Source organism: Archocentrus centrarchus, chromosome 1, assembly GCF_007364275.1.
Source record: "Archocentrus centrarchus isolate MPI-CPG fArcCen1 chromosome 1, fArcCen1, whole genome shotgun sequence".
In the NCBI taxonomy this organism is placed as follows: domain Eukaryota; kingdom Metazoa; phylum Chordata; class Actinopteri; order Cichliformes; family Cichlidae; genus Archocentrus; species Archocentrus centrarchus.
The window spans coordinates 1,642,075-1,655,484 of NC_044346.1; the positions used below are offsets into that span (position 1 = coordinate 1,642,075).

The following is a 13,410-nucleotide window of genomic DNA, read 5'->3' on the forward strand; positions in this document are numbered from 1 at the left end:
CCAGAAATGAATCCTTTCTCCAACACTGGTGAGCACAGATGATGTGCACGCTGTCTGAAAGTCCACACCAAAGACAGTCCTCTGTCTGTGGCAGGAGCTAGATCTGTGACACTGCTGAAGCTGTGAAGGATGAAATAAGTCCATCAGGGTTTCTCTCCTTCTTTAAGCTTTATTTTCAACACTACAGCAACAATAGAAGAAGACACAATAGGACAGAACGTGGACACACAGCCCCAGTTCTAAAAAGGTTGTGCTGAGTGTATTCAACACACACACAAGTGGGGACTCTGTCAGAGTGGATGAAGCATGGGCAGCATGTAAAACAAACTTTAATTTTTATAATTCCCAAAGCTTAAAATTGCAGCTTCTGCCAAAATGTTTGCATTAAAGAGATGTGAGCATTGATGTGACCTTATCAAGTGATAATTGGCTGGTGCATTTTTAATATCAAACACTTCTTTCTTTCTTTTGAAAGGAGGCTTTAGCCGCTCTGAGTGACAGGGAGTAAAACCAGCTGCTGGTTTCATTCATAACAAAAGCTCCCTCTGCAGGAGCTGCAGACGTTTGTCACCAGCATGATTTATTCTGAGTTCTCTGTCTTTGATGTTGTGACTGATTCATTTGTACGTGTTTCAGTGTCTGTCTGGGTCCTCGGTGCTGGTTCGGTTCTGACAGGAGGCGCTCAGAGAGCTGACCTGAGGGAGAGATCAGGGAGAGATCAGCCAGCGCTGATCCCATCATTGATCAGATTTGCTGTTTGGACTGGAACCCTGCTGAGCGTGTGCTGCAGCTCAGGCATGCTGCTGAGCAGAGGACATACTGCATGTTTCCATGCTGAAGACACTCGGCAGGATAATGAGTTTGTGAGCACACCAAGAAACACCAGACTGCTTGGATTCGGTCACATGTTTAGGCCATAAAGCGGATTTTAATGTTTTAACAGTTCTGATGGTGATGTTGTTTTGAAAGCTCTCCGAGTCTGATGTGTCTCACCTCAGTGAGCTCTGCAGTAAACAGGAGAACATGAAGGAAACAAACTTAAAATGATCCAACATTTTCCTGCTCAGGTCTGAGAAAACTGAGCTGCAATAAAGTGTGTGTGTGTGTGTGTGTGTGTGTGTGTGTGTGTGTGTGTGTGTGTGTGTGTGTGTGTGTGTGTGTGTGTGCGCGCAGGGGTGAAAGTAAGCCGGTGTTGTGCCAAAAAGTGATTGTCTGCCATAAAGTGATTTTTGATGTTTCTATGTGCTTTTATGCATAATGTCTTTGCTTATATTGGTGAATAGAGCGTAGTCAATAGGATTTATGAAGGGCTTAAATATAAAATGAAGAAATGACCTGTTTTTCAATTATGTTTATGACTCTGCATTATTGCACGTACATTATAATAAATCCAGTCCTCTTTGGTCACTTAAAATATCTTTATAGAGTGTAATGTTATATTTGTTCTGATTTCTGCTGCTCTCTTGGTCAGATTTCTCTTTAAAATCTGACCGATCACAGTTTTTACCCTGATAAATAAAGAATATATAAAAGTCGCTGCCAAAAACTGATTACAGCATCTACCTTGTGACAGAAATGTTGTTTCTTACTCAAAATTACTTGATATCATTCACGAAAGATATGTTTGACATATTTTTCACAGATTAAAGGTCAGCAAGTCATTTACACAGTTTAAATACGGGCAATCATTTTCTGGCGATCACTTTTTGGCAGACGATCACTTTTTGGCACAACACCGGTACGGTCCGGTACTGCGTACCACTAAAAGATTCTGCGCCGGTACTGCGTACCGGCAAGAGCTCGTGCGGCTGTCTGCTGTAAAGCCGTCATTCAGAACCGGTCACGGCTGCACTTTGGGTCAGAATACATCCGTTAGCAATAAGCAGTCTAAAACACGACTTAATCAGTTAATAAATTGCTTTTTTTTCTCATTTCAAATTGTTTCTGAACTGTTCATGCTGTGCTGGAGCCTCAATTCTGCAGCTTCTCTCCCCTCAGAGATCGAGGCTTTCATCAATGGACAGCCACGTCCCATAAGCGGGATGGAGCATTGTACATGATAGGCCGCTAGACCCTCCTGTTTTGATTGACGCCTCATTCAGCCAATCATGTAACTTGCTGCACCAAACTCAACAGAAAAGCTACGTGACGCCCCCTGGTTATTATTGGCTCTGGAAAACCGATTTCTTAATGTGATTGGCCGAATGAGGTGTCAATCAAAAGGGGAGGGTCTATCCTTCCATATAAAATGCACCGCATACATGTGTTTTCCAGAGCCAACAATAACCAGAAAGCGTAGTTTTTTCAGGTGATTTTGGTTGGGCTAGTTACCAGGTTAAAATGTTCACCGCTACGTTTAATGTCGGTCTGCTTTTTACAAACTCTCTCAATTAAAAGCAAAGAGAGATTAACTAATTGTGTTTCATGTTATTCTGCTCAATTTCAAAAACACAGCACAGTTCAAAAACACTGCTTATAACCAGAGATTTCATTTACGCTGCACGAGAGCGCATTCAGCTCCAAAACACAGTGGATGCCAAGAGGATTGGGGTTTGAGAAAGTTTGGTGGTTATTTAATTTCCAGAAGTTTTGAATTGGTGGAGAGAGCCAGAATGCATGGAGGTGGTCATCAGTTGTGTTAAGTGTACAGCATGAGCAAACTTCTCAGTTCCTTAACAACAAAAATATTTTTCACATTGTCAAGTGATTCTACTTTCTGCCTTATCCATATTATATATATATATATATATATATATATATATATATATATATATATATATATATATATTATGGAATGCTGTTTAGGAAATATAATATATATATATATATATATATATATATATATATATATATATATATATATATATATATATATTAAAATGAGATTCTGAATATATAGAATGAAACTTGAATATATTGAATGAAAGTCTGAATATATGGAATGAACTCTGAATATATTGAATGAAAGTCTGAATATATTGAATGAAAGTCTGAATATATTGAATGAAAACTGACGTCACGGAAGCTCTTGCGCCATCTAGTGTTTTCGTTACGTAAAGCACATAATGTCGCTACAAGAAATGACACTATGAGTCAGTCTGCAGGGAATTTAGTGGCAGAAATCCTAAATAATGAGTAGCTAATTAACACCCTGGCAAATGCATGAACTGGCCAACATAATGCTAGCAGCAGTGTTCCTAATCATGCTACTGATGAAGAGTTTTATTCAGTGAATCTCTCAGGTCAGACAGCTCCTGCGTATCAAGCTAACAATAAGCAGAACATGCCTTCCACGTCCACATCTCAGATTCTAGACAGGGCCTGTTGTTGTGGAGGGTGCCTGTGCATGTTCTGCGTAATGTTAGCTTGCATGCAGGAGCTGTCTGACCTGAGAGGTTCGCTGCATTTGTTCTTCCACGATGAAACAGTGAAGATAAACTGCAGATTGACTCATAGTGCCGCTTCTTGTAGCGACATTATGCGCTTTACGTAATGAAAACACTAGATGGCGCTTCCGTGACCTCAGCTTTCATTCAATATATTCAGACTTTCATTCAATATATTCAGAGTTCATTGTATATATTCAGACTTTCGTTCAATATATTCAGATTTTCATTCAATATATTCAGAGTTCATTCATTATATTCATGTTTCATTCAATATATTCAGACTCTTATTTTAATATATATATATATAATAATTTCCTAAATGGCATTCCATAATATATATATATATATATATATATATATATATATATATATATATATATATATATATATATATATATATATATTTTTTTTTTTTTTTTTTTTTTTGTTATAGTACCGGCAAAATTTAAAACTACTTTCACCCCTGAGTATATATAAAAACATTGACACAGATACTTTCTTTTTTTTTATTTTTTTTTTTATTATTTTAAATTTGGGCTCAGTGTCCTAGAAATCATATTTATATACAACCAAACGTGACTCAGCAAATATGTTTTAAATGGATGATTCCTCACTTTGTGACAGTGAACTGTCACGATTGTGAGGAGTCATCCATTTACATATTTGCTGAGTCTGAAATTTAATGCCAGTGAACTGAACAGTGGTTGGTTTAAAGAGCCCCCCAACAATCAGAAGATCCCTTCTGAGCAAGCTCTTGGCGACAGTGGGGAGTTGTATGTAAATGTGATTTTTAGGACAATAAATCAGCTTTTTAGGACGAATTTCTGGTGAACAGCCGAAGGAACCAATTGCGCTTCTTCTTCTTCTTCTTCTTTTTAGGTTCCTCTGGCACAGTTGTAGGTTGTTCCTCAAGCTTGTCCACCTTGGAAATAAGGATGTCCTCTTTATCTTGTCCTGTTTGTAAAGACTCCTGCAAAGATTTTAAAGTTCCCAGAAGTGAGTCTCCTTTTCCTTCCTTTCCTTGCTCTGTGTGGGAAGCATGAAGGTCCTTGTCGGTAGAGGGCTGGGATTTTAACTCATTATTTTCCGACTGGAATCTCTCTCTCTGCTGTCTGTTTTGAGCAGCCTGTTCTTCCAGTTGCCTCTGAGCTTCATGGAGCTGCTGCAGGAGCTGTTGGGTCTCCGTGGCTTGGCTGGAAGGCTCTGCACACAGTTCTGCAGCGGGGTGGCTTCTTTGTTCCTGCAGGTTGTTGATAATATTCCCCAGTTTGGCATTGGTGGGATTCCTGTCTGTAACAGTGACTGTATCACTGTTGTTCTCTGGCTTCACACCACAAGCCTTTGCCAGCTGTTTTTTCAGATTATTAATTGTTTTCTCTGAATTTGTTTTATGGCGGCTAAAATGCTTTTGAAGCACAGTCATCTGAAACTCGCATTGTGCAGCCTTGTCAAAGGCAGCTACCCATTTCTGATGAAGTTCTTCCACTTTATTCTCAGATTTCTGCAGCAGGTATTTGAGATCATTAATCTCTGCCGTTGCTTTTACTGTGAAGTAGTGGTAACTCTGGTAAAGCTGCTCCAACTGAGACTTGTATTGTGAACCCTCAGCAGTGGAAGCTACCCATTTCCGCTGAAGATCGTACACCTGATCCTGGGATTCCTGCAGTTGCTGTTTCAGAGCTGTGATCTCCTTCCATGTATTATACGGGACTCTGTCCCGATTGGGTCTAAAATTGGGATTAGGCCCATGATGTTGTGTCCCTGCATTAGGCCTGGGATTTTGGCTTCTGGGACTTGCATTTTCATGCGTCTGCATGTTTCTTGCTTTTGGTGTGACAACAGTTTGCTTTTGTGCGTCTGTCATTGTAGATGCTTCGGAGTTTTGTCGTCTGGGGATTTGTTCTAAGTTGTTAAGCGTCTGCCTTCCTTTGGGTCTGACAATCGTCTTGTTTTGCAGTTGGAGTTTAACTAAATCTGGCTGAACCTCAGGTCTACTTATAGCCACTTACATCAAAGACTTGTGACATCATCTCTTTATTTGATGTGTTCTGGAATGAATCTCTTTTGATGTGATTCTATATTCCTTTCAAAATAAAATGCCCACAGACCTACTATTTAAAAAAGGCTTTTATTTTGTAGTATATGTTGAATTGCCACATTGAAAGCCACTCTACCAGAATTCTAGTTAAAATCAAACCATAACACTCAATAATTGTTTTTAAACAAACCTAACCAAAGTAGAAGAAGACTGTTTAGTTTAAAAGAAATAAAGATTCAGACATCAGAGAGATTCTTAGTCATAATAACTTCTATCATAATATAAACTAGGAAATATAGAAAACATTTAGGATCTAGTGACAGATATTTATCCAGTATCCAGTGAGCAGCATATGTGCTTCATTGTTACTGTTTGTGTGGACAGGGCTGCTTTTAGGCCAGCTTGGTGTTTTTGACTGGAGGAGAAAATACTCTGTATTTATCTACAAATGCAGTTTCATTGCTGAAGCTAAGAAACAACAGACAGACTGACACTGACAGAGGCTGACTCACTCTTACTGTCATAGTCAGTGCAGCATAGAATTTGCCATTATACAGAATGTACAGTGAGATTCTATGGTGGCACAATCACCATAGAGATAGCATAACATATTAATATTCAAACTCTCTGTGTCTCTCTCTATGTCTCTCTCTCTCTCTCTCTGTCTCTCTCTCTCTTTCTCTATGTCTCTCTCTCTCTGTCTCTCTCTCTCTCTCTCTCTCTCTGTGTCTCTCTATGTCTCTCTCTCTCTGTCTCTCTCTCTCTCTCTCTCTCTCTGTGTCTCTCTATGTCTCTCTCTCTCTGTCTCTCTCTCTCTCTCTATGTCTCTCTCTATGTCTCTCTCTCTGTCTCTCTCTCTCTCTCTCTATGTCTCTCTCTCTCTGTCTCTCTCTCTCTCTCTATGTCTCTCTCTCTCTGTCTCTCTCTGTCTCTCTCTATGTCTCTCTGTCTCTCTCTCTGTCTCTCTCTCTCTCTCTCTCTATGTCTCTCTCTCTCTGTCTCTCTCTCTCTCTCTCTATGTCTCTCTCTCTCTGTCTCTCTCTATGTCTCTCTCTCTCTCTCTCTGTCTCTCTCTCTCTCTCTCTATGTCTCTCTCTCTCTGTTTCTCTCTCTCTCTCTCTGTCTCTCTCTCTCTGTCTCTCTCTGTCTCTCTCTATGTCTCTCTCTCTCTCTCTCTCTCTCTCTCTCTCTCTCTCTCTCTCTCTCTCTCTCTCTCTCTCTCTATGCCTCTCTCTCTGTCTCTCGCTCCTGGCTGTCGCTTACCCACTTAGTTGCCATGGAAACAATAAAGATGTACTTATAACCCTGCATTTAAGCTTAGTTTAATAAATAGTGACACAGTAATTTCATGCTGTTAATGTGAACTTGGATTTAAAGGTTACAACCTGAAAAAGACCAGAGGATTTCTTTTTAATATCCTGGCATGTAAAACCTTGAACATCATGTCCATGTGTGCCTCCATCCCATCCTGAGTACGCTCTTCAGTCATACCTGGACTCTGACACTCTTGATCAGCCAGGTAAGTGGCTACTTTTTTCATGTTTGTTCAATGCACCATGGATTTTATTCATATTTATATGGACACATGCTGTTTTAAAGAAGATCTCAACACTGTCGTACCTTCATACTGGACGAGTAATTGGATCAGTTCAGTCTTTTTCACAAAAAATGTGGAAATGGAAAAAGTTTTTGAAGGTTTAACAGTGTGTCTTTGTGTGCATTGGGCTTTATCTGTTATTTTCTTCTTAATTAACCATAAGCCGTTGTTGGTTGTAAAATGTAAGTAAGCCAGCTTTCATTTCTCATGTATTGTACCATATTTTTTACAGTGAATTTCTGGCAACCACAGCTGCCAGTATTTTACCATAAAGATCATTTTTGCAGTAAGATACTGTAATATATCACACAGTTGTATTGTGATTTTCATCGAGAAAGACTGTAATTAGGTTTACCTTTTGTTTTGTTTTTATAATGTTTACTGTAAACAGGTTTATATTATCACTGAATTTAAATGGCGAGGCTCTGGCAACAACAGCTGCCAGTATCTTACAGAAAAACAGGACTTTCTTTTACAGTGTGTGTGTGTGTGTGTGTGTGTGTGTCTGACTGTTGCACGGACTGTTTTTCGTTACCTGTACAGGAGATAAATGCTGTGAATATTTCAGTTTTTAAAGTATAATTCCTGCTCTTGCTATTGTATTGGACCCGGAGATGGTCCCACGCGTGAGACCGCTGCTGCTGCAGGATAAAGCCCAGTATAGGGGTCTACGCACGCGCATATTACTTTATTTTAAAGCAGTAGGACTTTTCAATGAGAGCTCAACAAATATCAGCAAACACACGAACTGCTTGTAGGCTGTTTGACTCTGTGCAGGTACAGCTAGGAGAACATGAGTGTGGTCTTACTCTGAGGGGCAGAGGGTTGCAGAGATGTTGGATCATTTTCATCCGTGGGGCCATTTTTACACTAATTTCTCTCAGATCTGTCTGAAGCTGCTTCTAGAAGTTTCTGCTAGGAGTCCTCAGCTTTAAGTGAAGGTGATGATTCAGTTTTATTGTCTCTTTACCACAGAGCCAGCCCAAGGGTTCAATGGGCCTTAAACAGTAACTGGGGCCCCCACCCCCAGCTACACCCACCACCTATCTCTGTACCACCAGTATTAACTCTGTTGTCTGATTGGTTGGTTGGAAATGGTTGTGTTAGATGCACATTGTGTTTTGTGTGCTTCTGCAGCATTTTTCTACTTGCTGGTGCTTTAAGTTTTAGTGTGTTTGAGCCACCGTGTAACAGTGAACTGGAACGTAATAAACCAGCACACAATGCGTTTGCAAAGCAAGTTAACAATTTTAATCAGTTTTGAAGAGCAAATGTAAAAACAGACAAAAGCAAATGAATAGAAATGTAAACAGGAAAACCCAATAGCTCTACCTTCCTTAGAACCAAAACATTCAAGTATCCCTAGCAGTACAACATATTACTTGTTTTTTGGATTATTTTTTTTTGCTGCATTTATGCACCACTGCAGCACAGTCATGACTAAAGCCTGGTCAGTGCTCTGCTTATGGTTTATTTACTGAGTCACAAATACACAACAGCGGCAGCACAGATTAAAATCTTTACAGTTTTACTGCTGTTCACAGTAACTGCCGCCATCTTGGATTGCTGACTCTGCGTTGGTGCAGTTGCTCCAACTTTCCAAGGTGGAAGTCCAAGTTGAGGGGGTGTTAATAAATAGGGCATGTTACAAAATATTCATTAGGAAAGGTGCTTTCACCTGCAGAGGATGGATTGAGGTTTTTTGTTTTTTTACTGCTCATGTCAGGTTTATTAAATGCTAATGTTGATCTGAGAGAATCGATCATTTCTCCACCAAACTTGTAGAGATAAAATTTCTACATCAGATTGGTGTCACACGTGGGTTCTTTGTCTGTTTCTGTTGCTGGAACCTGAACTCACAGTCAGGCTTTGATATTTCTAAACTGCTTAGAAAATATTTATTTCGAAAATAACTTTTCACAATTTGACTTTTTTTTTTCTCCCCAGGGTGCAGACATGTCTGCTGCCAACAGTCTGCAAGCTGAAGATCAGTTTCTGTGCTCCATCTGTCTGGATGTGTTCACCGATCCAGTCACCACATCATGTGGACACAACTACTGCAAAAAATGCATCACTCAGCACTGGGATGTTAGTGAGAAGTACCTGTGCCCCATGTTTAAAGAGCCTTTCCTCACTAGACCTGAGCTGAGGGTCAACACCTTCATCTCTGAGATGGTCGCTCAGTTCAGACATGAAGCTCAGCAGAAAGCCAGCAGCAGCAGCTTAAAGTAACAAGCTCTCAAACCAGCAGAAGTTCTCTGTGATGTCTGCACTGGAACCAAACTGAAGGCCCTGAAGTCCTGCCTGGTGTGTCTGACCTCCTACTGTCAGACTCACCTGGAGCCTCATCTGACAGTGAAAGGTCTGAAAAGACATCAGCTGATGGAGCCTGTGGAGAACCTGGAAGGCAGGATTTGTACGAAGCACGATAAACATCTGGAGCTGTTCTGTAAGACCGACCAGACATGTGTCTGTGTGCTCTGCTCTGTTTTAGACCACAAGAACCATGAGTTTGTTTCTCTGAGAGAAGAATCTGAAGGAAAGAAGGCAGAGCTGAGGGAGACAGAGGCTGGAATTCAGCAGATGATCCAGAAGAGACGACTGAAGATCGAGGAGATCAAAGAGTCAGTGAAGATGAGCAAAGATGCTGCAGACAGAGAGAAAGGAGAAGGTGTTCAGGTCTTCACTGCTCTGATGGAGTCTGCTGAGAGAGGCCTGAAGGAGCTCATAAAGGAGATCGAAGACAAACAGGAAACAGCAGAGAAACAGGCTGAAGGTTTCATCAAAGATCTGGAACAGGAAATCTCTGAGCTGATGGAGAGAAGCTCTGAGGTGGAGCACCTCTCACACTCTGAAGACCACCTCCACCTCCTCCAAAGCTTCTCATCTCTGACTCTGAAAGCTGCTCCACCCACCAAGGACTGGACAGAGGTCGGCGTTCATCCATCATCATATGAGGGGACTGTGGTGAGAGCTGTGGCTCAGCTGGGGGAGAGACTGAGAAATGACATCAAGAAGCTGTTTGAGGCTGAGCTGAAGAAGGTCCAGCAGTATGCAGTAGATGTGACGCTTGATCCTGATACAGCAACTCCTTATCTCATCCTGTCTGATGATGGGAAGAGAGTGCACTGTGGTGAGGTTTGGAATAATCTTCCAGACAACCCAAGGAGATTTACTTGTTATCCAGATGTTTTAGGAACTCAGAGTTTCTCTTCAGGCAGATTTTACTTTGAGGTTCAGGTTAAAGGAAAGACTGACTGGACTTTAGGAGTGGCCACAGAGCCGATCAACAGGAAGGGAGAAGTCACAGTGAGTCCTCAGAATGGTTACTGGACTGTGTGGCTGAGAAATGGAAATGAGTACAAAGCTCTTGATGCCACTCCAGCCTATCTGTGTCTTCAGTCTGGCCCTAAGAAGGTGGGGGTGTTTGTGGACTATGAGGAGGGTCTGGTCTCCTTTTATGATGTAGATGCTGCAGCTCTGATCTACTCCTTTACTGGCTGCTCCTTCACTCAGGAACTCCACCCATTCTTCAGTCCTGGTCTTCATGCAGGTGGTAAAAACTCTGCACGTCTGATCATCTCTCCTGTCACTCAAACTGAGTGTTTCAAAGACTGCTTCTATATGAAGAAGTGATTTTTATTTTATTTTTTTATTGAACACATGTACATATTTAGTGACAATAATGTGCTGTTTAATCTGATTACTGTTAGGACTGACTTGCACCTTATTGTTAGAGTTCCTTTAACTGATGTCCCCTGTTGCACAGGTGTGGTGCCTTAATAATTTAATGCATCAGTATGCATTAAATATATTTCATTAAAATAGTTGATGTTAAAGTTTAGTTCAGGAATAAAAACAATTTGCCTTTAAAATATGGAGGATACAACATGTGTTATGGTTATAAAAACAAAGTTTGATTTAGGGTAAGATAACTGAGCCAGTTTTCGTTTAGTGAAAACGGAGAACAGTGGAATAAAATTCAGTGACATTTCTAAATCTGTGATTGTAACAAATGCAAACTAATAACTGAAGGTGAAACGGTGTAACGGATTTGATCACATAATAAAACCCTGGTTTGCACATCAGCAGGTTTCCTGACTCTCAGTTTACAGCTGTAAATCTAAAGATTGAACAGTTGCAGGTTTGCAGCATGTGAGACAACAGTGAAAGCCAGACCGTGTTTCCTGAGACTTCTTCATAAAAGCCTTGTTACGGTTCACCAACAGAGAGCAACAGTAAACACCGAGGCTCATATCAAGGGTATTAAACAACTGTGATTACTGAAGAGGCTGCTCTCTTTGCTGTGAAGCCCTCATGCATATGAAGTCAACTCACATGCGTGAGGCAGGTCGTCTGATTGTTGGGTTTTCTCTGCATTGTTGTAAACTCTTTAGCTTAAAATATAAAGCACCTTGAGGTGACTGTTGTGATTTGGTGATAATTAAAATTGAATTTAATTGAACATCTGGCTGTATAGCTGGATTTATACTCATAGGGGTCTTTCACAAGTAGCATTTTAGATGGATTTTTTAGACTTTTTTATTTTGGTTATTAGAATAGAATGCCTTTTATTTGTCATTATACAGAGATTGGATGAGATTGGAGATATTAGCTAGAGCTCAGACTGGTACACCCACCCCCTCAGCCCCCATGAAGATGTTATGGAGGGCGAAATTAGCTCTACAGACCAAAGCAGTTTCTGTATTAAGCTGTAAACGTGTTTATTTCTGCTGTAAAGTTCTAACATGGGAGTCTATGTGGGCTGGCACCTCTGCTGGACTGTGGAGGAACTGCAGCTTTTGGTGTTTCCTCTGAAGCTGCACAGTGGGTGAAATCACACCTACAGTTTATTATCAAAGAAAAGTACAATGATATATGAAATATAACATATAAGCTCTGTTAGATCATATTTCTTTTAGCTGTTTTCATATGTTAACAGACATATTCCATATTTTTTTTTAACTTTGCCTTTGTGGATTTTGCCCTGAAAATGTGGGTGCATGAAGCGCATCAATTACATATCAGTCACAAGTTCTGTAAGTTATTGTTGCGTTTCTTTTGGACAAACATTTTATAGACAATTTTTGAGGAGAAAACAGCTTGAAAAAATGTTGAAATCCATATGAAAACCACTGGAAACTGATATTTTGTGGGAATATAAATATAATATGTAAAATATATTTAAAAAAAATAGATTTTTAGGTTGTTAACATGAACAGAACTAGAGAAAATTTCAAACCCAAAGACAAGACAAGTGGAAAATTGTTATATTATAGGTTTTGTAGGTTGTAGTCTCAGGATCCTCTTTTATTTCAAGCCTGGTAATTTAATACAGAGTGTGATTAATGATAATTACAGACAATAGTAATTGAGAATGTCAAAAAAAAAAAGTTTCTTTTTAATTGATTTTCCTAAAAATGAAGCCAGAAAAACAGACTAATGCCTTAATCATCTCAAATTGAGGCGTTATATGCAAATGATGTTTAATATATTTATTAGTGGTTGTTATTCTCATTGATGATTGCTGTCAAATTTCAAGAAAAAGTTCCTATGAGAAACCAAGTTTTACTGAAACCTTAAAAAGAAAAGTTAGAATAAGTGCTTGTGAATATTTTCTGACACACAGCTGATCTGAGCACACAAGACAAACCAAAAAGAATTGAAAACCTCTTTATGAAAATACATGATAAAATAAAAGTACCTGGTTTACAGTTTTGTGCATTCACATTTATTTATTTGGCAGATTTGTTTATAACCATGATTTGAATGATTATAAGAAATGGGAACATTGATTGTTTTGGATTTTGAATATGTGAACAAATTGAAGATTATTATAATAAAGCAAACTTTGAAGAAAACAATCCAGAAAGGTAATAATAAAAAGAGTAAGTTTGCCTTTCCATAGTGTTCACATTTCTACAGATACGCTGAATATAAATAATGTTAAGGAGGGATTTATAATAGAGCAGGTGTTCACTACATGGGCTTTACAAGTTACTCTAAAAAGAAATTTTAACAATGTGAAGTTCAACATGATCCACAAGCAATCTAAGACCTAAGAGATGAAACTGTTAACTAACAACACAGACAACAGCAGTGGTGGTTCCAGGAGACTGGACTCCCATCAGAGTTATTAATAAAGAAACCCTGGTGCAGTTCAAGGTGAGAAGAGTCATACCAAGCCCTCCTGACCCGGCTGACAGCTCTAAAGGTTCCACGTGACGCTCTGTAAGAAGGTCCAACATCTGGTAATAAAAAGTGAACTGAACCCATCACCTCTGTGTCCAAGTCTGGCCCAGGGGGAGTGACAACAACAGGAGTACGCCCTGATGTGGGGAGCAGTAGGCCATAGGTGTGCCCTGTCACAGGGTACCAGTGAAGAA

The 13,410-nt window shown here is 39.8% G+C and overlaps 1 pseudogene; it reads left to right on the forward strand.

Annotated features, from left to right (window-relative positions):
- The first annotated feature begins 8,980 nt into the window (after positions 1 to 8,980).
- LOC115789419 (E3 ubiquitin-protein ligase TRIM21-like) lies at positions 8,981 to 10,660 on the forward strand (annotated as a pseudogene).
- Positions 10,661 to 13,410: the final 2,750 nt, after the last annotated feature.